The sequence below is a fragment of the Saimiri boliviensis genome, chromosome 2 (genome assembly GCF_048565385.1).
Source record: "Saimiri boliviensis isolate mSaiBol1 chromosome 2, mSaiBol1.pri, whole genome shotgun sequence".
Taxonomy (NCBI): domain Eukaryota; kingdom Metazoa; phylum Chordata; class Mammalia; order Primates; family Cebidae; genus Saimiri; species Saimiri boliviensis.
The window spans coordinates 55,500,366-55,525,881 of NC_133450.1; the positions used below are offsets into that span (position 1 = coordinate 55,500,366).

At 35.5% G+C, this 25,516-nt stretch overlaps 1 protein-coding gene across 4 annotated transcripts in view; it reads left to right on the forward strand.

Annotated features, from left to right (window-relative positions):
- The window catches only part of AKAP6 (A-kinase anchoring protein 6), a 662,618-nt gene that overhangs the window by 430,694 nt on the left and 206,408 nt on the right, over positions 1 to 25,516 (forward strand). The gene's annotated exons all lie outside the window — the stretch shown is intronic.

Below are 25,516 nucleotides of genomic sequence, written 5' to 3' on the forward strand. Positions count from 1 at the left end.
GAACTATATAAACATGGTCCTGATTTGCAGTACCTAGGGAGAATTCTTTCTTTTCTGTGGATTTTTCAATAGCCCCCTTTTTTTTTGTTATCAGAAGGGCAACTTTTCTTCAAAACTAGTTTTTGAAAGGCAGAAACACAAGTGAGTTACTTCTTTGAAGATCAGTGTGGTTACTAAGTCTGTGACAGAATCCAATAAAAAATAGTTACTCTAATCTCCTTGAAGCACTTAGATTTGCATATTATAAGATGTATGGTTAGATCTGAGGTGAGGAATTTTTAATAATCTGCCACTCTATTGAGATGACTAAAAAAATGATTGGAAAAATAAAAGTATTCACTACGTCAAAAGACAGCTAATGGTCACCCTTTCATGGTCTGTATGGTGTATAAGAACATAGATTATTTTGTTTTTCAGCTGTACTTCCATTGCTGGTGGCCTTGAGGATAAAAACATTTGGCTCAGCAAGAATCTGGAAGTAAAATTCTTTGGTGTTTCTAATCAACACAGAAATGTCATTGATGGGAATAGGTAGTTTACTTTTTTCCTATTTAGTCCAAGAACACCTAATCTCTGAATCTGCAATACCTAAGGTTGCAAAGATACTTGGTATTGTTTACAAACTTATAGTCTTTGGAAAGCAGCCGTCTTTTATTGGCAGATCTCACATTTTGTACCTCAGCCTGATCTGTTTTAAAGATAAATATATAGTGAACATATTAGAAGCACTTTGTGCTATATAGTGGAGGTCAAACATTTTTAAAATCTATTAATATAAGTATTTTAGCACAAAAAAGAATGCAAGATACAGAATTGCTTCTAAAAAAACACTTTAAAATTAATAAGTAAATTCTTTGAAAGTGAGAAACAATTACTTCAGTGTGTGACTTACACTTTTTCCTGGAACGTGTTGTTTCTGGCAGGGGAGCAGGCTGAGCCAGGGAGAGCCCTGCCTGCTAAAGGGATTACTCCTCTGGCTTTTGTGTTTATTGAGTCGCCTAGGACTTCTTATTAAATGTCGGCTTTCAAATGTATACACACCTGCACTCAGCACCGTAAATACTTAAAATGCTTGTTTAACTTTTCTCACACTGAGTATCTCTCCCATCTAGTGTAGTCAAATGGCATTGAGTTGTCCACATTTTGCATGTTCTTTCTCTTTGAAATTCAGTTGGAATATAGCCATGTTTGTGGTTGTGATGCTGCCAGAGACAGAGTGTTTCTTAAGGTACTGCACTGCTCTTTGCCACCAGTACTCAGAGAACATTCCCAGTCTTAGCTCCCATGGTGCCTAAATGAAGGTTCATGTTTCTCAGGAAACATTAACTAGATTGGAGGTCCTGCTGGACTAGAGCTCAGGGACCATCTCCCTGCAGGTTCCAGGCCATTTTGCATTGGGTTGGGGCAGTGGCTTCTCATCTTTATACTCAGCTGGCCTGCAGAGGCCAACACTTGTTTTGCATTGCCTCCTCCAGAACTCAGCAAGGTTGTGGACCTCACTGAGTGAGAAGAGGGAGAGGGAAAAAAGGAAGCCTAAATCAAGATACTAGACAAAAGAAAAAGACTGGAAAGAAGAGAGAGAAGGAACAGAGGAGAAAGTTAAAAGAAGGAAACATATATCCAGTGAAATGTACTAGAAGCTAAAAGAACATTTCCTCAGCTGTCTTTAGAGGCATTGATTCCACAGGCTGCCCAAGTCTGTTTCGTAGACCTTAATGTGTTCATGAGGTCTCTCTCTCTGAAACACACACGCACGCATGCACACACACGCACATGCACTCATTCGTTTCTCAGTCTCTGGAAGTCAAAACCAGAAAAACTTTCTTTACTTTTGACATCGTAGATAGTATTATGTAACCATTGTGTGTGTTTATATAACATGTTCTATTAATGGGGTTATCACTCACAACGGGCTTACTATGGTTTAGGTTCATGTGAAGACTTTTACCTAGATTTTCTCATTTATTCTTCCCAACAGTGCCAGAAGTCCTAGCTCCTATTATTATTTTCCCTTTACTGACTTAAAAAGCCTAGGTTTCAAATGCATTAGATGATCATTAAGACAGTCTTCTTAGACACCTTCCGTAACAAGGGAAGGAACAAACTTCTTAGCCCATCATTTGATTTTAGCTGCTTAGTCAAGATTTGTGTCAATGTTTTATTTTTTAGTTCTTTTAGTTTACCCACCCTTTTCCAAATACATGTTTCCTGTTCTTTGTTCTTTACTCTTGCTCATGGCTTTTCTTATTCTCTCCATCTACACGGCTTTTATTCATCCTTAGAATTAGTAAATATTTAAAATGTAACTACAATGTCGCAATGTAGCTCTGGACAGAATACTGTACCTCTCATTGCTCACTGCCTAGCATAGAGACAGATGTGCACAACAAATGTAGTTCTCAATTATGGCAGACTGTGTGATAAATACAAGAGATACAGAAACTGGGGAAGGAAACATTTTCATCTGATAAGCTCTGTGAAGACCTAAGAGAAGATGAATTTTGTGGAGTTCTCTAATATTCAATAGGAAGATGGTGGGGGAAGAGCATTCCCAACATAGGAAATAGCATGATCAAAAGTATGGAAAGGGAAAATAGGAGGGACATAGAAAGCGAACAGTGAATAGTTTGGCTTTTTTGAGCATACAGCATCCATGTGTTTATGGCAAGAGATAAGGACTTAGTGAAAGATAGATCCTGAAAAAGTTTGACTTATACCCTGGACAACTTTGGATATCAGGCTGAAGAGTTATGTTTTACTAGTGTGCCCTGAATGTTTATCATGATGGAATTTGGTCATAGAAAACAGATAGCAAAGTAGGGTGAAAGAGGAAGGACTGAAAGTCAAGATAATGAATTAGGAAACTGCTATCATAACTAAAGGCAGGCCAAGGCAAAGCGGTGGCTGTGACAATATAAAGAAAAAAAGTAAGAGCGATAGTCTCGAAGAAGAAATAATAGGATTTGGTATCTAGGGGATGGGGCCTGAGGGAAGAGTTAACAATGACTTAGAGGAATTGAGCATGAGCAGTTAGGAGAATGGCATTACCATTAACTGAGGTTGGACACATTTTGATAAGGAACAGCTTTGAAAGGGAAGATAATTAACTCTGTTTAGTACAGTGACCTTGATGCACAATTAATAGGAATATCTAGGTATGTAACCTGGGCATAGATATTTTTGTAACCTCCCCAGGTGATTCTAAAGTACAGGAAGGTTTGAGAACAAAGATTTAGAAGAAGGAGAAACCTGAAAATCAACTATGTGTTCTTGTGTAACAGTAAAAGATGCAAGCCTGAAGCTTGGAATAGAGGTCAGTGTTACGGATGTAGGTTTGGTAGTCCAAATAGAAATAATAGCTGTAACCTTGGAAGTTGATTTTAACAAGACACTATTGTGTGAGAATAAAGTAGATGTGCAATAGAACTTTAAGGAAAGCCTAGGGTACCTGAGAGCCAGGGTACCCTACTGAAACTGGGGGATTAAGTGAGAATCTGCATCCTCAGGAGTGAAACTTCAGGCCCTGCTGCCCAGAATGCTGGCAGCCAGGGAATAGTATTACAGCAGGTAAAAGGAGCTTTCCATGGAGTAAGAGTGAACTTAGCATGTTTATAGACTGATGGCTAGGACTAGTGAAAAAAGGGAAACTTGAAGAAAATAGTTTCAAGGACAAGAAAGAAGTTGAATAGTTATTGGTACCATGATTCAGATGAGGAAAGTGAATTAGTGAAGCTGTGATTTTCAGGAAAGGAGGATACATCTTCTGAGATAGGAGAGAAAGAGGGAAGGAAGCCAAAGAATTTAGAATGAAGACAAACTCAGTGAGATTAGTCAGTGGAGCAATTATTTGAGTAGAGGAAGGGTTGAAGCTGAGGAGGGCCTAGAGAACAGAGTACAAGTCAAATCCTATCCTCTCAAAAGAGATTTCCTAAAATTTTCCAGTCCGGTGTGATCACTGTGCCCTCTAAACTTTTCATTTACTGTTCGTAACATACATTTGGTGATTAATCTCACACAGCCATGTAAAACATAATCTTCATTGTTGTTTTGAACTTCCATTTTTATCTTTCATAATTATCTTTTTGGGTGATTACCATCTATCATGACCACAAACTCCTTGGGCAGCAACTACATCCTAAGCTTTGTTTTATTCACTTTACATGTTATTTGAATTTTAAAATGTATTTTAGTTAATTTTGTTTGATTATAATAATATCATGTTTAGTTATTCTTTATAAAGCTAAAGACAGAACCCTAGTTACCTTCTCATTTTTCATGATTCTTTATCTTAGCTGTGTAAATGATGACATAATCCCATCTTAGCATCTGTTTTTCCTTTCTACCCTTCTCTCGCATTTCCTTTGCTGCTTGCTTTTTCTTGTAAATAAAACATTATTTAGAAGAGCCATTTCACCTGTTTTTTTTTTCTGAACAACTAGGTATTTATAACTTAAAAATGTGATTTTATTCTACTGTGAGTTTATTATTGTATTCATACTTTCTTGAGGCAGGTGTAGTTGGTTAATTATGTTAATAGATTGTTAGATTTTTTAAAGTCTTTGTTTAAACAGCCTTGCTGAAAGGATATACTATGAGTTGCTTCTTTGAAAAAAACGCTAAAAGCATCTAACGTGACTTGGTAGCTGACCAGCACACTGGTTGATGAAATTTGTAGTCTTTGCTCCAAAGCTCTATAACAAGATTAGGTGAGGTTGAACTTGAGAAGGTAAAGGTCTCTAAATTGACATAAATTCAAAGGGCATAACTAGATCAGACCACTATTTGAATCTCTAACAAAGTCTAATTTCTGACATATTGTATTTGGTCCATTGTAATTTGTGTACATACACATCCTTCTAGTAAATGATGAATGAAGTTAGCTAATATAATATAGTTTATACACTTCTAGACCTTTGTTGGAAATACAGGGTGGGGAGCTCTCTTCTCTGTAAAATGACCTAGATTGCTTTTCTGGAACACAGTCTCTCGTTTTATACTAGACACAAACACAAACATAAACACTCAGGCGTTTTTCCAAACCAGCTTGGTTGAATTTATTTCCCTGCTGTCTTTCATTTGATACGTCTTCTATATACTCAGGCTATCGTTAGATAGATGGGGGGGAAATACCGAATTTCGCTGGATAGTTTCATCTGGCTAAAACCATTCATTTTTAAGGGAATTAGACAATTCATTTCTAATGGGAATTTTTGGTCCAGTTGTGAGACTAGAAAAGGATTAGTTAAGCTTCATCAACATATTTGAACTTACAGTGCTTGTCTGAACTTTCTGAAGGTTATTCATAACTTGAGGGACTATGCGTTTTGAGCTATGAAGAATTTTAGAAAACTTTTCTGTCTCAGTTCTTTTCTTCTTTTCTGCTGCTCATCCCTAGAGCTTTCATTTCTTTTCTAGCTGAAAGTAAACTAATAATTGTATGATATAAACTTGTAATTCTGATGCTAAGCAGGCTCAATGATAATGACTGTTGTAGGGTGATGCTAACCTGCTTCCTGTGTTGGAATTTTCCTCATTCCTTAAGATTTTGGAGGTTCTATTACCTGGCCTGTTGTACAGCTAGCAAGTACCTTTACACTGAACATCTTTTTTGATCACATGTTATTCTTCTTCTTAAAAACTCTTCTGAGAACTGTATATATATGTTTAAAGTGGCAACTTTCTGGGCCCCAGTACCCATCTTTGTTAATTAAGCTCTTGTGACACATGTTTTTTTCTCTCAAGTCAATTAGGCTAAAATGACTGAACAGAAAACAAAATATATTTTTCAATATTATCATCCAATAGTGCTGCTACTAACTTTTGCTGAATTTAGAGTAAAATCATCTCATATCCTAGTCAGAACTTTTTAACTATTACTATTCATCAGTAATTAAAAATTTCTCCTCATTTTTGGTTGAAGGCTAAGAATTATTAACTGTATAATACAGGACAAAGAGAACAGTAATGTGAACAAAGATATCACTGAATAAAAATAAATTTGATATTCCAAGTGTTTTTATTACATATTATTTCTGAATGTTTTTCAATTGTGTGTTGGTTTTCAGTTGCAGTCCTGCTTCAGACCCTTTGGCAAATGGCATCTTTTATCATTATCTACGGATACTTTTGGTTTCAGATGTACACAGAAAACTTAACAACTATTCTCCATTGGCTAATACACAAAAGGGAAATCGGATAAAAGAGTTTGAAGGTGAAATCTCGGGAAATCCTGTATTTTAAGCAGATTTTTTCTCATAACCGTCTTCTGTCAATGAATGCCTTGAAATGAAAGCTCCTGTTTTGTGTACTTTTCCAAGGCAATCAATAGTTCTTTCTTTTCGTAAGTGGTAACATTTGATATTAGGAAGTATAGATACACTTCTTGTAAAAGGAGAATATGTTGGGGATGTTGCACTAATGATACACTCAGCAACAGCAGTAACAAATATTGTTTATTAAGCTTAATTTAGCAGGTATTGTGGAATGCCTAACCAATAGCCATTTTCCTCCTTTTTCCTAACAGCACCGCCTGTTTTGTCCACACACCCACCTTCTCTCATGGTGTGTGGTTCAGGTGAAGTAGACCCTATTTTCCAGCCCAGTCAGTAAATCACAGTTAGTCCATCAGGCAACCGTAAGGGCTCCCTTTGCACAGCTAACTGATGCATTTCTGGCCATTGGATATGAAGAGAGTCTATGGGGCTTTTGGAAATGTTTTCTTTCTCATAGAAAGAGATTAAACAAGGGCAGGTGCGGTGGCCTTGATTATATGACTGAAATCTCAGCAATTTGGGAGGCCGAAGTGGACAGATCATGAGATTGAGACCATCTTGACCAGTATGGGGAAACCCCATCTCTACCAAAAATACAAAAATTAGCTGGGCATGGTGGTGGACACCTGTAGTCCCAGATACTCGGGAGGCTGAGGCAGGAGAATTGCTTGAACCTGAGAAGCAGTAATTGCAGTGAGCTGAGATCATGCCACTGGACTCCAGCCTGGCGACAACGCAAGACTCCGTCTCAAAAAAAAAAAAAAAAAAAAAAAAGACATACACAAGAAGAAAAGGTTCCCTTTCAAGCTCTGGATGTTTTCGCAAGGATAAGAAGCTGAGGTGCTATAGCCATTTTGTCACTATAAATGGAGCAAAGTTGAGGATAATGTTTAATATGCCAAGGATGACAGAGAGGAAAGATGGGTTCTTCATATCATTGAACAGCTGAATGAACCAACTTTTGAGGTGTTTGACCTTCCACATTGTTTTATTTTATTATTATTATTATACTTTAAGTTCTAGGGTACATGTGCAGAATGTGCAGGTTTGTTACATAGGTATACACATGCCATGGTGTTTTGCTGCATCTATCACCCCATCATCTACATTAGGTATTTCCCCTAATGCTGTCCCTCCCTATTTTTCTACCCTGCTATGCCTCCCCTAGTCCCTTACCCCCTGACAGGCCTGGGTGTGTGATGTCCTCCTCCCTGTGTCCATGTGTTCTCATTGTTCAACACCCACTTATGAGTGAGAATATGCAGTATTTGGGTTTCTGTTCTTGTATCAGTTTGCTGAGAATGATGGTTTCCAGCTTTATCCATGTCCCTGCAAAGGACATGAGCTCATCCTTTTTTGTGGCCGCATAGTATTCCATGGTGTATATGTGCCACATTTTCTTTATCCAGTCTATACTTGATGGGCACTTGGGTTGGTTCTAAGTCTCTGCTATTCTGAACAGTGCTGCAGTAAACACGCATGCGCATGTGTCTTTATAGTAGAATGGTTTATAATCCTTTGGGTATGTACCCAGTAGTGAGATTGCTGGGTCAAATAGTAGTCCTGTTTCTAGATCCTTGAGGAATCACCACACTGTCTTCCACAATGGCTGAATTAATTTACACTCCAGCCAACAGTGTAAAAGTGTTCCTATTTCTCCACATCCTCTCCAGCATCTGTTGTCTCCTGATTTTTTAATGATCGCCATTCTAACTGGTGTGAGATGGTATCTCAATGTAGTTTTGATTTGCATTTCTCTAATGACCAGTGATGATGAGCTTTCTTTCATGTTTGTTGGCCGCATAAATGTCTTCTTTTGGAAGTGTCTGTTCATATACTTTGCCTACTTTTTGATGGGGTTGTTTGTTTGTTTCATGTAAATTTCTTTAAGTTCTTTGTAGACTCGATATTAGCCCTTTGTCAGATGAGTAGATTGCAAATTTTTCCCCCATCCTGTTGGTTGCCAGTTCACTCTAGTTTTTTCTTTTCTTTTCTTTTTTTAACTCTCCTTTAGTTGGAGTTGGAATTTTCTGTTATTAGGGACCAAAACAAATTCTGTCTTAATGAAATATTGTAGTCTGTTGAGTATTATATAATTTGAATATTTCTCTACCTATTGAATATTGAATCTCACAGTACTTTTTAAAAAAACTTTCCCCCAAGCTAAACCATTACTTTTTAACCTCTTCTCAACTTATTGCTACATGGTGACTTTTTTTCACACTTACACTATGAAAATTATTCTAACAGTGTTCTCTCATGACTTCTTGGCTACCAAATCAGTTTCTGAGCCTCAAATTATTTTCTATAAATCATTGATTGGTGGCTTTCAATTAAAAATGATTAGCCAATTATTAAAAAGCCAAAAAATAACAGATGCTAGCAAGATTGCAGCTAAAAAGGAATACTTATACACTCTTGGTGGGAGTGTAAATTAGCTTGACCATTGTGTAAAGCAGTGGGGATTCTTCAAAGAGATAAAAACAGAACTGCCATTCAGTCCAGCAATCCCATTACTGGGTGTATATCCAAAGGAATATAAATTATTCTCTCATAAAGACACATGCACATGTATATTAATTGCAGCACTATTCACAATGGCAAAGACATGGAATCAACCTAAACACCCATTAATGGTGGACTGGATAAAGAAACTGTGGCACATATACACCATGGAATACTATGCAACCATGAAAAAGGATGAGTTCATGTCCTTTGAAGGGACATGGATAAAGCTGGAAACCATGATTCTCAGCAAACTGACACAAGAACAGAAAACCAAACACTGCATGTTCTCTCTCATGAGTGGGTGTCAAACAGTGAGAACACATGGCCACTCAGAGGGGAACAAGAGACACTGGGGCCTTTAGGAGGATGGAGGATTGGAGGAGGGAAAGGTTTAGGAAAAATAACTAATGGGGTATAAGGCTTAACACCTGGGTGGCAAAATAATCTGTACAACAAACCCCAATAACACAGATTTACCTATATAACAAACCTGCACATGTACCACTGAACTTAAATAAAAGTTAAAAAGAATTAGCCTTTCTTTTTTTTTTTTTTTTTTTTTCCCCAAAAACCCCAACATACTGGAAAAAAAAAAAAAAGAGTGGAATTTTTAAGTTAACCCAGAACCTGGGGTTTTGCCCTTTGCTTACTGCGGGACTTCTCTAGCGCTCTTTGTCCCTGACCTCTGCAAAGCTGACGGGTACCACAGGGCATAGTCCTAAAACCAGCCTCCGAATTTGACCTTATGTTGGTGCCTCTCCTGCCTCTTCTCCATTTGCACTGTATGTGCCTGTCCTGCTGAATTCTTCAGTCGCTTTGCCTACCTAAATAGTTCCTTCTTTTCTAGCCTTGCTCTTCTGACATTCCCTTTTCTTCCTTTGCGATAGCCACATGAGGCTACCCCTAGTCTCTAAAACTTCCCAGTTTCATTTTTTGCTGTGGTCTTCTCATTCAGCTCCCTATCTTCGCTCATTTCCACCTGTTTAATCCTCCCCATTATTCTTGTTTATCTCAGTGGTCTGTCTGCCACCCAGTACCCATCTATACCAAAATGACTCTCAATTGTATCAATTCCCATAGCATTTGTACCTCATTTATAGCTCTTAGCACATTCTGTCTTTGAATTTTGTGTTAAAGTTATTCCTCAAGCTGCATGCTTCTTAAGGTGGGGAACCAGTTCCTGTTCATTGTTCTACACACTGCAGTGCTCAGCACAATGTATCCCTCAGAGACTGTTCTTGAACAAAATGCTTGTTGAATGATACAAAATTTGTAACAAATGAAAACCCTTAAATGATGTGTGTTCTTTAGATTGTTTTGTTATATTTTGAGACAGGGTCTTGCTCTGTCACACAGGCTGTAGTGCAGTGGTGCAATCTCGACTCACTTTAACCTCTGCCTCCCAGGTTTCAGTGATTCTTGTGGCTTAGCCTACCAAGTAGCTGGAACTATAGGTGTGTGCCACCATGCCCAACTATTTTTTTTTTTTTATATTTTTGGTAGAGACAGGATTTCGCCCTGTTGGCCAGGCTGAACTCAAACTCCTAGCCTCAAGTGATCTCCCTGCTTCAGCCTCCTGAAGTGCTAAGATTACAGGTGTGGGCCACTGCGTCCAGCCCTGCAGGTCATTTTTTTTTTTTTAGTTCTTTAAGTGTTTGTATCATGTTTGTAAATTGATTCATACTTTTTGAAATTATGCAGGATTCAACTGATTTAAATTTCATTGATATGATGGAATCTAGAACAAGTAAAACAGAGATGAAATTACTTTTTTAGTGCAAAATATTTTATATCTTTGCATTTCACAGCTTAAAAAAGAAAAACAAAGCAGTCTACTATGTCCATACTTGAGCATTTTATTTTTACTTTTTTCTATCATTAAAAAACTTTAATAGCTTTAGGGGTACAAGCGGTTTTCGTTTACAAGGATGAATTATATAGTGGTGAAACCTGAAATTCAGTGCACCTGTCACCAGAGTAGTCTACATTGTACCCAATATGTAATTCTTTCATCCCTCTCCTTTCCTCTACCCTCCCTGCTTCTGAGTCACTAATGTTCATTATGCCACTCTGTATGCCTTTTCATACCCATAGCTTAGCTCTCGCTTATAAGTGAGAACAGAGGTATTTGGTTTTCCATTACTTCACTTGAGATAATAGCCTCCAGTTCCATTCAAGTTGGTCCAAAGGACATTAATTTTTTCATTGTTATGGCTGAGTAGTATTCCATGGTGTATACATGTCACATTTTCTTTATCCACTCATTGGTTGATGGGTACTTGGCTGGTTCCATATTTTTGCAATTGTGAATTGTGCTGTGATAAACATATTCATGCAGCTGTCTTTTTAATATACTTACTTCATTTTGTTTGAGTAGATACCCATTAGTGGGATTGCTGGATCGAATGATAGATCTACTTTTAGTTCTTTGATAAATCTCCATGCTGTTTTCCACAGGGATTGTACTAAATTATATTCTCACCAGCTGTGTTAGCAAGTGTTTCTTTTTCATCACATCCAAACCAACATTTATTATTTTTTGACTTTTTAAATAATGGCCATTCTGGTTTGGGTAAGGTGGTCTTAATTTGCATTTCCCTGATGATCAGTGATTTTGAGCATTTTTTTCGTGTTTCTTGGCCATTTGTACATCTTCTTTTGAGACATGCCTATTCATATCATTTGTCTACTTTTTAATGAGATTTTTTTTTTCTCGCTGATTTGTGTTCCTCGTAGATCCTAGACACTAGTCCTTTGTCAGATGCATAGTTTGCAAACATTTTCTCCCATTCTGTGGGTTGTCTGTTTACTCTGATGATTATTTCTTTTGCTCTGCTGGAGCTTTTTAGTTTAATTAGGTTCCATTTATTTATTTTTATTTTTGCTGTGTTTGCTTTTGGGATCTTAGTCATGCATTCTTTGCCCAAGCCAACATCCAGAAGAGTTTTTCTTCTAGAATTTTTATGGCTTCAGGTCTTATATTTAAGTCTTTAATCCATCCATCTTCAGTTGAGTTTTGTATATGGTGAAAGATAAGGATCCAGTTTCATTCTTCTACATTGGCTATACAGTTTTCCCAGCACCAATAGTATATTTCTCCAATTTATGTTTTTGAATGCTTGACAATCAGTTGATCGTAAGTATTTGCCTTTATTTCTGAATTCTCTATTCTATTCCATTGGTCTATGTACATGCTTTTATACCAGTACCATGCTATTTTGTTTACTATAGCCTTGCAGTATAATTTGATATCACATAATATGATGCCTCCAGATTTGTTCTTTTTGCATAGGATTGTTTTGTTGTTCTGGGCTCTTCTTTGGTTCCCTATGAATTTTAGGATTTTTTTTTCTGATTCTGTGAAAAATGATGTTGATATTTGATAGGAATTGCATTGATCTGTAGATTGCTTTGAGTAGTATGGTCATTTTCACAATATTGATTATTCTGCATGAGCATGGAATGTATTTTCATTTGTTTGTGTCATCTATGATTTCTTTCAGCAGTGTTTTGTAGTTTTCCTTGTAGAGATTTTTCACTTCCTTGGGTAAGTATATTCCTGGATATTTTAATTCATTTGCAGCTATTATAAAAGGGATTGAGTCCTTGATTTGATTCTCAGCTTGGTCATTGTTGGTGTTTAGCAGTGTTACTCATTTGGGTACATTGATTTTGTAACCTGAGACTTTACTGAATTCATTGGTCAAATCTAAGAGGCTTTTGGAAGAGTTTTTAGAGTTTTCTAGGTATATGATCAAAACATTGGCAAACAGAGATAGTTTAACTTCATCTTTTTCAATTTTGATGCCCTTTATTTCTTTCTCTTACCTTACTTCTCTGGGTAGGGCTTCTAATTCTGTTGAATGGACGTGGTGAAAGTGGGCATCTTTGTCTTGCTCCACTTCTCAGGGGGAATGCTTTCAGCTTTTCCCCATTCAGTATGACATTGGCTGTGGCTTTGTCACATATGGCTTTTGTTATTCTGAGATATGCTCCTTCCATGCCTAGTTTGTTGAGGGTTTGTCATAAAGGGGTGCTGGATTTTATTGAATGTTTTTTCTGCATCTATTGAGATGATCATATGGTTTTTGTTTTTATTTACATGATTAAAACACATTTATTAACTTATGTATGTTGAATCATCCTGTGTCGTTGGGATGAAACCCATTTGATCATGATGAATTATCTTTTGGATGTACAGTTGGATTCAGTTTTCTAGAATTTTGATAAGGAGTTTTACATCTATGTTCATCAGAAATACTGGTCTATAATTTTCTTTTTTGTTAAGTCCTTTTCTGGCTTTGGTATCAGAGTGATTCTGGCTTCATAGAATGAGTTAGGGAAGATTCCTTCTTTCTCAATATTTTAGAATAGTTTCATAGGATTAGGACCAGTTCCTCTTCGAATATCTGGTAGAATTTGGCTGTCAATCTATTTGACCCAGGGCTTTTTTTTTTTTTTTAATTACATTCATTCTCACTGCTTGTTATTGGTCTGTTCAGGATTTCTATTCATTCTTGATTCAAACTAGGAGGATCATATGTTCCCAGGAATTTATCTATTTCCTCTAGATTTTCTAGTTGTGTGCATCGAGGTATTCATAGTAGTCTGGAATGATTATTAGTGTTTCTGCAGTATTGATCATAATTTCTCCATTTTCGTTTCTAATTGAGCTTATTTGAATCTTTTCCTTTTCTTGATTAATCTAGCTAATAGTTTATCAATTTTGTTTATCTTTCAAAGAACAGACTTTTCATTTCATTGGTCTTTTGTGTTTTTTCTTGTTTTAATTTTATTTAGCTCTGATCTGATCTTTTTTATTTCTTTTCTTCTGCTAGGTTTGGGTTTGGTTTGTTCTTGTTTCTCTGCTTCTTTGAGGTGTGGCATTAAATTGTCAGTTTGTTCTGTTCCATTGGTCTATATCTGTGTTTTGGTACCAGTACTATGCTGTTTTGATTATGGTAGCCTTGTAATATAGTTTGAAGTCAGGTAGTGTGATGCCTTCAGCTTTCAGGTTTTCTGTTTTGTTTTGTTTTGCTTAGGATTGTCTTGGCTATATGGGCCCTTTTTTTGTTCCATATTAAGTTTAAGGTGTTTTTTTCCAATTCTGTGAAGAAAGTCATTGGTAGCTTGATGGGGTAGCATTGAATCTATAAATTACTTTGGTCAGTATGGCCATTTTCACAATATTGATTCTTCTTAACCATGAGCATGGAATGTTTTTCCATCTGTTTGTGTCCTCTCTTATTTCCTTGAGCAATGGTTTATAGTTCTCTTTGAAGAGGTCCTTCACATCCCTTGTTAGTTGTATTCCTAGGTATTTTATTCTCTTTGTAGCAATTGCGAATGGGAGTTCACTCATGGACACGGATGAAATTGGAAACCATCATTTTCAGCAAACTGACACAAGAGCATAAAACTGAACACTGCATGTTCTCACTCATAAGTGGGTGTTGAACAATGAGAACACATGGACACAGGGAAGGGAACATCATACACTGGGGCCTGGGGGTTGGGGGTCTAGGGGAGGAATAGCAGGGGTTGGGGGGATTTGAGAGATAGCAGTGGGAGAAATACCTAATACAGATGACAGGACGATGGATACAGCAAACTACTACCATGGCATGTGTATATTTATGTAACAAACCTGCACGATCTGCACATGTACTGCAGAACTTAAAGTATAATAAATACACAAATAATAAATAAATAAACAAATTGTCAATTTTTTGGAAGTGATTTCTATTTATATCTGCTGTAGTCTGAGAAGATACAGATGATAGTGTTTGGATTTTTAAAAAATTTATTGATGCTTGTTTTGTGGCCTATTGTATGGTCTATCTTGGAAAATGTTCCATGTGCTGATGAGAATGGTATGTATTAAACAGTTCATAAGCAGAGCATTGTGTAAATACCTGTTAGATAGATTTGTTCTGGTGCAGTGTAAGTCTAGTGTCTCTCTGTTGACTTTCTCCCTTAATGATTTGTCTAGTGCTATTGGTAGAGTTCAAGAGTGTTGAAGTTGCCCACTATTATTGTGTTGCTGCCTACTTGGACATTTTAAGCAGGGTTATTTATGAGTTTTTTAGCTCACTGATATCCTAGGCATACCAGTTATGATTTAATGAGCAGTGTGACAGATGTACTAATACTATAATTTTTAAACACTTAATTTTCATTTAAGTAATATAATTGTTATTGAGCTTCCAGAGGGGACAAATATGTAGTATCAATAAGGCATATATCCTTTTTTATTTATTTTCCTGTTTCCTATAACCTTTGTAAGATTATCATTCCTTAATAGAATGTGCCTGAGAATTGTATTAATTTTAATAAAAATACCAAAAGTTAGTGAAAGAAGGAATGCACCACTGTACTACTACTAGTTAGTTCCTGCTGTTTCATTTTAATTACATAGTGCTTCATAATTTTGATGTATGTCACTAATATCTCTAATTCTGATGACAAGGAAAGGGAATGTTGATTTGATGAGCTTTGAAATAAACTGTAATAAGAATATATCGTATGATATAGAAGTGATAATATAGTGATTGACATGCTTTGAAAGAAAAATTTAATGTTTTTTCAAGACCAGTATTATCAGTTATTTTCACTGGGGAGGAATTGACTAGACTAGATACAGTGATAGAGACAAATAGACATAATTCCCGAACTAGGAATTGAGAGCTTCAAATAAACCCATATAACTGTAAGCCATGAGAAAAATGTAAGGCGCTGACCCTAGGGATAAGAAGTCAAAGAATCCCTTCTCTGCATCTGTTTCATCATCTGCAAATGAATGATAATCCTCTCTCCCTCCCTCGAAGGGTTATTGAATAGATAAGATGAAATATATGAAAATATCAGAGTTGTTTCCTAAGAAGACAAACAATATTCTATATAACATTTCTAAACTTGTATAGTTACTGTCAGGGTGGGAGTCTGACTCCTTGTTCTCATGCAAAGGCAGATGGGGAACTGTGGCCATGAGCTGGGCTGCAGTGAGGAGCTTTGAGTGGGTCATAGAACAAAGGAGAATCACAGCACTGAAAGTGAAGGTGGGCCTGGGAACTAATTGTACAGTTTAAAGACTGATTTTACAACAAGAAGAGAGAATGAAGCCGAAAAGAAAAGCAGGAAGTTTTTCTTTTCAAAACAACGAACTACTTTGAGGGACCAATACTCAGAGCCAGATGCCTCACAATAGGACCAAGGGTGCTACCAGTGGTGGTGATAATGATAGGGTGTGCAAAAGATCAGTCCCAGCACAGGCCATGCCTTCCATATACTATCCTATGATTTCTGGGGCTCCTCTTCAGTGGAAAATACTGAGCCTATAGATGCCACAGGTTCAGTTTGTGACTTCCTATTTTTAAGCTCCAGCATTAAACCCTAAGGTGATGAGATCTTGAGGTTTAAAAGATACAGGATCTGAAATCTTGAAATATGTTTTCAATATTTGTTGTTATTGTTAGTAGGAAATTCTTATTATGATAATTTGAACACCTTTGATGTTAAGACCTAATAAACATGTATTTAGAGATCTAGAATAAATTGCTTCCATGATTGTGTATGGAATAAATTGCTTCCATGATTATGATTTACTCTTGTTAGTTCTAGTATCCATGGGTTAATATTTGAAACATGACAATTGGCTGGTGATTTAACAATGACTTACCTGCTAATCCCTTTTCACTTTTCACATCCCCCTACTCCTTACCCATTAATTCTGTAGGACTCAGTTTGAATTAGGAAAGGAAAATGAGTAACCTAAAATGAGTATAGTTGGGGAAGTCTCTGGACCTTATTGGCATTGCCCATAAGAGCCTCACTAAGTTCCCTTCTCCAAAATATTTGACACTTGCTGCTTAAAAGCCAGTGATACCTCTGTGGGGTCAAGCCTGGAGACAGAGAACCATGGCATAATTTGCAGGTGAAGAAGACTCAGAAGAGAGTGAGAGGAGGAAATTTTTCTAGGTAGCTCTACCTGTTTCAGCATACATGGCCAGGTCTTTAAACTTCCAGTTCATAAAGCAGTATTCCTTATCCTAATAATTTTCATATCTTGGTCTCCTAACAAGCACTGAGCAGTAAGTGTGCTCCACTGTCTGTCTGCATCTGACTTCCCTGACTGTGTTAATCATCATCTGCTCATAGAAGCATGGAAACCCTGAGGGAATAAGCGTTTGGCAGAGTCAGCAAATTGGTTGGTGTGTGCGAAGTTTTGGGAGAAGACAGTAGAGTAGCAAAGTGAATTAATAGTGATAGCATAAGTAAAAGTGGTTTTGAAAATGCAGAGGGATGGACTCCTATCTAATTGTATTATGATTTTGAATAAAAAACAGATCTTTGTGAGTACAAATTTATTTTTAGTGTTAGTTAGAAGCTATTCACATAGTGCATAATGAAAAGCAAGTCTTTGGGTGTTTGAGTCAAGGACCCACACAATTGCTAATAGCATTAGAAGATACTTGTTGTATTAGGTGGCCATAAATGACAACAAAGAATGGGACTAATAGGACAGAGGAGAATATGCTGTTCAAGAAAAATAATCTTCTTTTCTTAAAACATATGACATTTCTGCATCCTGCATTTGCCATGATATAATGACCCCATTAACAGAAAAGAAACGAAAAATAAGGAGTCAGCATGGTTGATGGTTGTTACCTAAGCCCATAATAACATTTTAAATTGCTTAAAGTTGCAGTCTCCTAAAAAGAAATTACAGTTGTTGAGTGGCCCTTTTGGCTACCTGGCAAGATCTATAATTCAAAAGATTTAAGATTTAATTCTTCTGGAATCTTATTTCAGATTTCCTATGTAAAAGAGTCAGAGAATTTTATATATTACAGAAAAGTATGAGACGATTAAGGCCAGAAAAATAGGCAGAGAAAAATAAGAAAACGTACTTCTTTCCCTGTGTCACAATAGTTTGGTAGAGTGCTAAGTAAGACAAACAACCCTATAATTAGAAAGAAAATTATGAGAAGTTATTTTTATTCTAAAAAATCACATTAATGGCTTTGTCTGCAGCTCAGTTATTACCAATTGCTATTAACTTGTTGGCACAAACAAGCTTAAAATTTATTTTATATTCTGTAGTCCTAACAATTTTTTTGAAAAAGTGTGACATTCAAATAGTGTAATTAAAACAAGTAGAATAATAAACATATATTTATGAAGGGTTTGTATATGTATTTGTTTTAAATTGAACAGATAATTCCTAGTGATTTTTGTGAGTCATACAGTGAATAATTAAAATAAATTTAAATTCAAATATTAACATTTCAATTTCCAGTTTGGTGAACATAAGCAAATTATTATAAGTTTGTTTTCAATTCCTGCAAAGCATATTAAAATTAACTTTTCCTCAATTTAAGTAATGTGTATAACTAAACTTCCTTCCCACTGTGAAAAGGTTTCATTTATTGCCATTTGTAAACTGCCTAGGATAGATTCAGAGTGGATTGGGCTAGAAACTCCTTGAACAGTTTCTTTTGAAATAACACTACATACGTTAAGCTCAATTACACATCCAAACAGCCACAGCTCACTTTTGGTAATTTATTCATTGATTTAACATAGTACCCAGAAGAGCCATGCTTGCTGTCATTTTTGTAATATATTATGTTTTAAATATACTCATGCTCACCCATGCACACCATTAAGGTGTGCATAAACCTGTGTTTTTCTCTCTTGACAGCTATAAATGTTTGTTATTATTACACAAAACATATGTTCATGTTGTTTTTGTCTAAATTATTCTATCTGGGGCTATAAAGTTTTAATGTTATTAGCTGCCCTTAGAATTTTAATGTTTCACTGCTGTAACCTTCTTAGGATTTCTGTGCAATTAAATAGAAATTATTTCACTGCAGCCTAGAAGAACAATATATTTTATACAAAAAAAAAGTCCTTCTTGCTCCATTTTCTTTCAGTGTATTAAAAATATTTCCCTGACAGTTTTTCTTTTTGGTCTATGGAAACTGCACCTCTGGTCATACCTGTGCACCAACTGTGTGTAGAACATTTCTCTTTCTGCTCCTGGCATTTGTTGGAAAGACATGAGTTAAAGCACCCTTTAAACCAAAGGGACAATATTTCACTAGCCTTTTGGGGTCATTCCAGGTACTATTTAGGTGACTGTACATTAGCCTGGCTTTAGTTTAATATATGCAGAGGCCAAAACGGACTAAATGGGAAGCCCATTATAATAGCAAAATATGTGTCTAACTTGGATTCTTACCAGCATGGGTCAAAGGTAGTTTTATTTACAAGTAAGTGGAAACACTAGCATTTGGTGGAGCCACAGAGACGTTTTTCCCTTATATTCACAGAGGTGTTTTTCCCTTATGTCTCCTCTCGCTTTCATACCTACTGGTAGTACTTGCTCCAGATCTCATAGTCCTAGTCAGCTAGGGCTGCAGACTTACTTACAGACCTAGTTTCTCACATATAGGATCATTGCATTGCAAATAATTTTTATTTTACAGATGAACTTCTGTGAGTATTCTGTCTCGTTTACTATGATCTTAATGTTGGCAGCATCTACCCCCACCCTAGTGGTATTTCATATATACAGTGTTAGGGCTGAGTTATGTCATTGACTTCATTGTCTCTGAGCTTCAATTTTCCTTTTTTTTTTTTTAAATATACTAGTTACTCTATTTCCATTGTCATCTTCCTAAAATACATGTTGGATCACTCAAACTCTAGCTCGAAAGCCTTCTCAATGAATAAACTCAAAATATTTGAAAAGATGTTTGCAGTTTTCCTTGATCTAACACCAAATCACTTCTCCAGGCTCATTGGCCCTTAATTCTATTGCATAGCCTATACCTCAGCCCACTGGACCTGCTCACAGCTTCTCCAACACTACACTCAGCCACAGGTCCAAGTCAGCACATGTGATGTTTCCTCAGGGTGGGTGTTCTTCCCTACTTTCTGTTCATCCAACCTCTGTTTCTTCCAAATTCAGCTCAAATACTGCTTCATTCATTAAGCTCTTTCTAATTCTCCCTCATTCAAAATTAATCAATCACATTTTATGCATCCCTTCAGCACATTGCTTCAGTGTGATTTCTCACATATTTCATCCTATGATGTTCACTAGATTATAAGCTCCTTGAAGGTGGGAACTATACCTTTCATCTTTATTTTCTTACCAATGCCTCACACAACATGTAATAAGTACTGCTTTATTGGCAAATGGATGAACATTTCTTTTTACTTTTTTTAACCTTGAAATAATTGGGAATCACTGAACTGTTAGGCTATCAAGTTAATTTCCCTATATTTGTGGCTTTATGAACATGGATATAGACCTAAATATACCTGACAGAGTTATGGAAGAAGAGATTATGTATTTCCTCAGAGCAACACATTATGTTAGTGGGAAAATCTTTGTTATTTTGCTTACATTTGAATGTTCCATCAAATGCTCAGTTCATCTTGTATCTGACCTTAGAGGAATCAAAGATTATTTTGCCCTTATTCTTTGAATAATCTCCTACTATAGTAAATAATCAGTGTGAAAATCAGAAGAACAAAATAAATGAACTTTGAATTGGGGTATCTCATATATCGGCATTGCTTAACTTCAATTTGTAGCCCAGTTTGACTTGTAAGAAAATTTGTGGAAATTAATCAGTATATGGCATTATTTTGTTTTTCCAAGATTGTAGGTTTGAGTTGCCATAAAAATTAGAATTATTTTTTACCAACTTAGCCCACTTTTCATTAAGAAGTAAAATTTCCGAGAATCATGAAGAGTTTATTCTTTTTCCTTAAACAGTACTCCTAAAATAATATGTATTATGGAATGAGAATTTATCAGCGTTCTCAGAAGACTTCTAAGACATTGTTTAGCAAAACATTGGATTAGTGTCCCTTCTCTTATTTCTAGCACAATTCTCAGTTCATGGCAGCTCCCAGGAAGGGAAAACAGGAAATTAAGTTCTTAAAGGATTCATGGAAGTCTCTCTCATTAAATCACTTGTTTGGACTTTTCTTTGTATCTCCCACACTTCTGAGTTTAATGCCACATGCAAAGCCCAGTCAGAAAGAGATCTAGAAAGCCACATTTAACTTCCTTTTTAAGCTTTCATTTTTTTCTTTTTTAGAGTAGTCTTAAATGGTGGGGATTAAGGCCTTTAACAGGCAGCAGTCACTTCCCACAAATAGTAGACCTCTCTAATTTACACCATTTTAATTACATCTAAAATTTCTGCCAATTATATGGCAAAGGATTATATGGCAAGAGAAATGAAGGTGGGTGGATGTGGAGCCTGAGCAGCTTTCTCTTTTAGAAATGAAAAAACCTGTAATGGGAAAATGCAACAGTTGTTGAAGACTGGAGATAACAGAAGTGGTAAGTCAAGGTACTTGATTACACAATAATCTTCCATGGAGTGCTCATTACTGCTAAGTAATTGACTGTGTTGCCAGGTTTCTCAGTGAGGAAAGGGTCAAGGAGGTCAGTTATCTGGTGGTAATGACCGTAGCGGTCATTAGAGGATATTAATGCTATTAAGAATAGAAGTTTAACTTTTTATTGAAGTTTTTATTTAAATTATATTAACTTCAATTCAACTTTTAATTGAGGTGCAACCATCCAAATTCTACAGTCGGGCACCAAGAAGTAATGAACATAAAATTACATGTTCTTTTGATAGGTTGATGGGTCTTTATTAGAATTTCAAGGGCCTCCACAGAGCTGTTATTAGACACAAACTGCTCTGAAGTCTTCTATTAGAATTAGGGCTGAGTGAATGATTCTAGGAAATAATTTTAACCTGGACCACTTAAAGGTTTAGGGAAAAAAAAGAAAGGAAGTTCTGTCCTTTGTTTTTGTCTTTATTTTTAATTTTTTTTTAAGGTGAAGAGACCTGTTTATATGGCTAGATTTATATGCATTTGCCAAGTCTTTAAACACAATATATATCTCCTTTCATCCCTTTCTCTCTTCCTTTTATTCCTTTTCGGCAACTCAATGGGAATAGAAAAAAAAATCAAAAACAGCAGAATTTTTTTCTTTAAATTTTAAGGAATGTTATCTTTTTTTAAAATTCAACACATCTGTGTGTTGCTGTTTCTATTAATGTAGCAGTATCTGTGAGAAGTCAGAATAAAATGAACACTTTGTTAAGATATTTAATCCACATAAAAATGAAAATTAATGCCAGAACGTTACCATTCATGATCTATAAATAAGCTGTTTTCTAAATAAAAACAACCAACCACCTGCAGTCATATCTCTTAGAGAAATGGGAGGGATATGCAGTTTAAGGAGGAAATCTTCTATTACTATTCCTATAGGAACAAAAGAAAGATAATTTCGAGGTTTATAATTTTACCTCTGTGAGCCAACAAGGAAGGAGCTGTGGGTAGTCAACAATTTCATAAACAAAAATCATACATACCTAAAACCCATTGTTTCTTTGTAATCATAAACTTTATGAAGATTTGCTGTTAAGTTGGTTGGCTGCCATTTACAGCAAAGAAATTTGCTAGGAGAATTGATAATGGCTTTTTTTCCTTTGGAAAATAATTTAAGCTATTTTACATTTTTGGTAGATAGCCAGCATTTTGTCATTTAAATGTGTCATATTACTATGAAAACATCATGCATCATAACACAGCATAACAATGTGATTTGCTGAAGTGCGAGTTTCTCAAAAAAAAAAGTAAATAAAAAGAAAGAATGCAGTCATGTTGTTTTCAAATTATGAAAGGCATTCAAGGATATTTTTCCCCCAAGAGCCTGTAAAACTAAGCACTTAAACTAGTCCCACATCTCTGGATGCTCAGCTGTAAGTGGGTCTCTTTCATTCATGTGAGGGCCCAACCCTAAGCTTTGTTGTTAATAGGAGAATGTATAGGTAAGATTATGACATGTTCAAGTGCAGCTAATTGCATAAAAGCTTTTTTTTTTTTTTTTTTTTTTTTTTTTTTTTTTTTTTTGTCTGGAAGCCAGAAGAATTAGAACCTGGAGTTTTCGATATAACCCAATAGTTCAGTATGACTTGAAATTATGTCTTTTCTAAGAATAAGAATACTCTGACTGGGAACAGTGGCTCATGCCTGTAATCTGAACACTTGGAGAGGCTGAGGCAGGAGAATCTCTTGAGGCTAGAACCAGCCAGGGCAACAAGCAAGATCCTGTCTTTACAGAAAATTAAATTTTAAAAAAGAATGATAGTACTCTGCTATAATTCATTGACTTACTAAAGTGTTAGTTTGGAATGATCTCATTATGAGAGGAAAAGAAAACTGCTTCCCAGTAGTTAGGTTTATATGACCATTTCTGTGTGGTATCTGGAAATTTATTCTGATACGTGAATTTCTCTTCAACAGTATACAGGCCGAAAAGCACCAGCTCTTAACTGCCTCTTCTTGATTCCATTAAATAAGTTGTTGCAATTTAACATGTAGAATTTTTAACTGATGATCTCATTTCATCTTAAACTTGGGTTTTGAAAAGATCTTATTTCATAGGCCCATTTGGTTTACTTCAAACCATTTTTAAATTGGAATTAGAAATAAGGTCCCAGATTAGAATATAAGCAGCTTATTGTATTGGTCAACATTTAGAGAATGCAGGATATTTTTTCAACTATAAAATAGTATGATGGAAATTACCTCATATTGCTATTGTGGGGGAAAAAGGCAATATAATGTGTAACTTGTAGAATTTGATGAAAAACTTGTTAATGCAATGGAATTGGGTATCAGCATTGTGATTTTATTTGCCAAGACATTTTTGCAATAATGTTTACAATAGTTCAGGTGAAAAAAGAGATACTTTTGGATGAGAGAGAAAAAAATTTCTATTGAGGCTGTTGTCTGCTAGGACTTAGCAGCAAGCAGTAATCCCAATGGAAGTGAAATTATAACCTGATATGTGAACCTCTAGTGTTCTTTGAAATCTGAGGTAAAGGGTGGGGAAGCCCTTCCACACAGCATGTGTAAAGTCTTCTTAACAATGTAACTGTTTCCTGATAGAAAGGGCTAGTTCTTCTAATGTTTTAAATAATTTATTGTTTTTTTAATATTAATTGTAATAGATGCTCATTGAAGAAAACCTGGAAAGTACAGTAAATAATACAAAAGAAATAAAATCACAACTATCTTACCATCAAATGACAAGTCTAGCTAACATTCTGATACAGTCAGCAGACGTTCTTCTGGCTTCTGATGGAGCCATTACAACAGTCTGATGTAGCATTCTGAACATCCTTCTAGTCTTTTTTCCTACTGCGAATAGTTTTATTGACATTTTTAAAACTCACAGATTATATGGTGAGATTTAAATTAGATCAGTATTTTTATACCTCACTTTTGTATTGAGAAATATTTTTTCCATGTCTCTTTTTCCACAAATAACATTTCACTTTGTTTGAGAAGTTTGTTCTCATATTTATTTTACTAAAATTTCATATGATGTATAAAATACCTCATCTATTGTTTACCATGTTATTTTTAGAAAATTATTCTTTGAGTACCCTGTATATAAGATTAAGATTTTCACCCTGTGTGTAACATTAAGATTAGCACCGCTTCTGTGTTTATGCAAACAAACTCATGATGTTATAATGACAGGTTTTATATTTATCAGATTTCCACTTTTCAGAATGCCTTTTTGGAAAGTTTATGATTTCCTGATTGGATTTCATGACTGAATAGTTTCTTATTTTTTAAGATTGAGATGGGTTATATTTTAAATAGGTTTTACAAATGTAGTAAGACAGTAAACACTGGATATTATAGTTGTGTAGTTGTACAAAACTAGGTGAAATACATTTATTGATCTCCTGAAAGCAGTAATTACAGCATAAAGAGATGGGATTCTATTTCTGTTCTTCCATTTCTTCATATTTGATTGCTATGATTTAACCTAGCACTCTAGCATTTTACCAGTAAGATGTAGCTTATGAGACTAGTTGAGTTACTCTGCAGAAAGTAGCTTTAGAATAAGCTTTTGAAGTTGGCATGTAAATAAGGTGTTTAAAATGATTTTAAAATGTACAACTACATTTTGATTGTCAATTTCAGTAAAGTCTTTAGAAAGCAAATGTAATACACTCTGGATGTGGTTAGGCTGTGAGTTGTTAATGTTCGTTCATAAGGATGGTGACATATAGTAGATCATTAAAATACAAAAGAAGCCTTTTTGGACTTTGATGACATTGTAATAGCATTCTACAGAGTTTAGGAAAAGGTATTTTAGAAGATGAATGTGAGATAACTTTCTCTTCCCAATATTAGTATTTTCAGCAGTATATTCATTATTTTCCCTCAAAGCTTATAAACATTTTTTGGTGTTTGTTTTTAATGGGAGAGGTTAGGAAGTAATGTTGTAACTGGGATGTCTGTTTTGCTATGAACCATGTACTATACTTTTCCCTTCTGGTCTAGGTAAACAATAACAAATATTTAGTGAGCATCTTATGTGAAAAACATATATTGAATTATTTTTAAATGCTTTTAAATAAAAGTTGAGGAGCTTTTGCTGTATAGGAGGAACTTAACTGTTGGAATGATCAGTCAGTTGATTTAGCCTTTGTGTATTCATTTATTCTACAAATATGTATTAAGTATTTAATGCCTACCATACATCCCAATATGTTGTCTTCCCTAGACTTTCAAGTTTTGTGTCATGGGAAATGGGCTTCTCCTATAAAACATTTGGTAGGATTGCAAGAAAGGAGAGAGACAGGCCATTTTGTAATTGTATG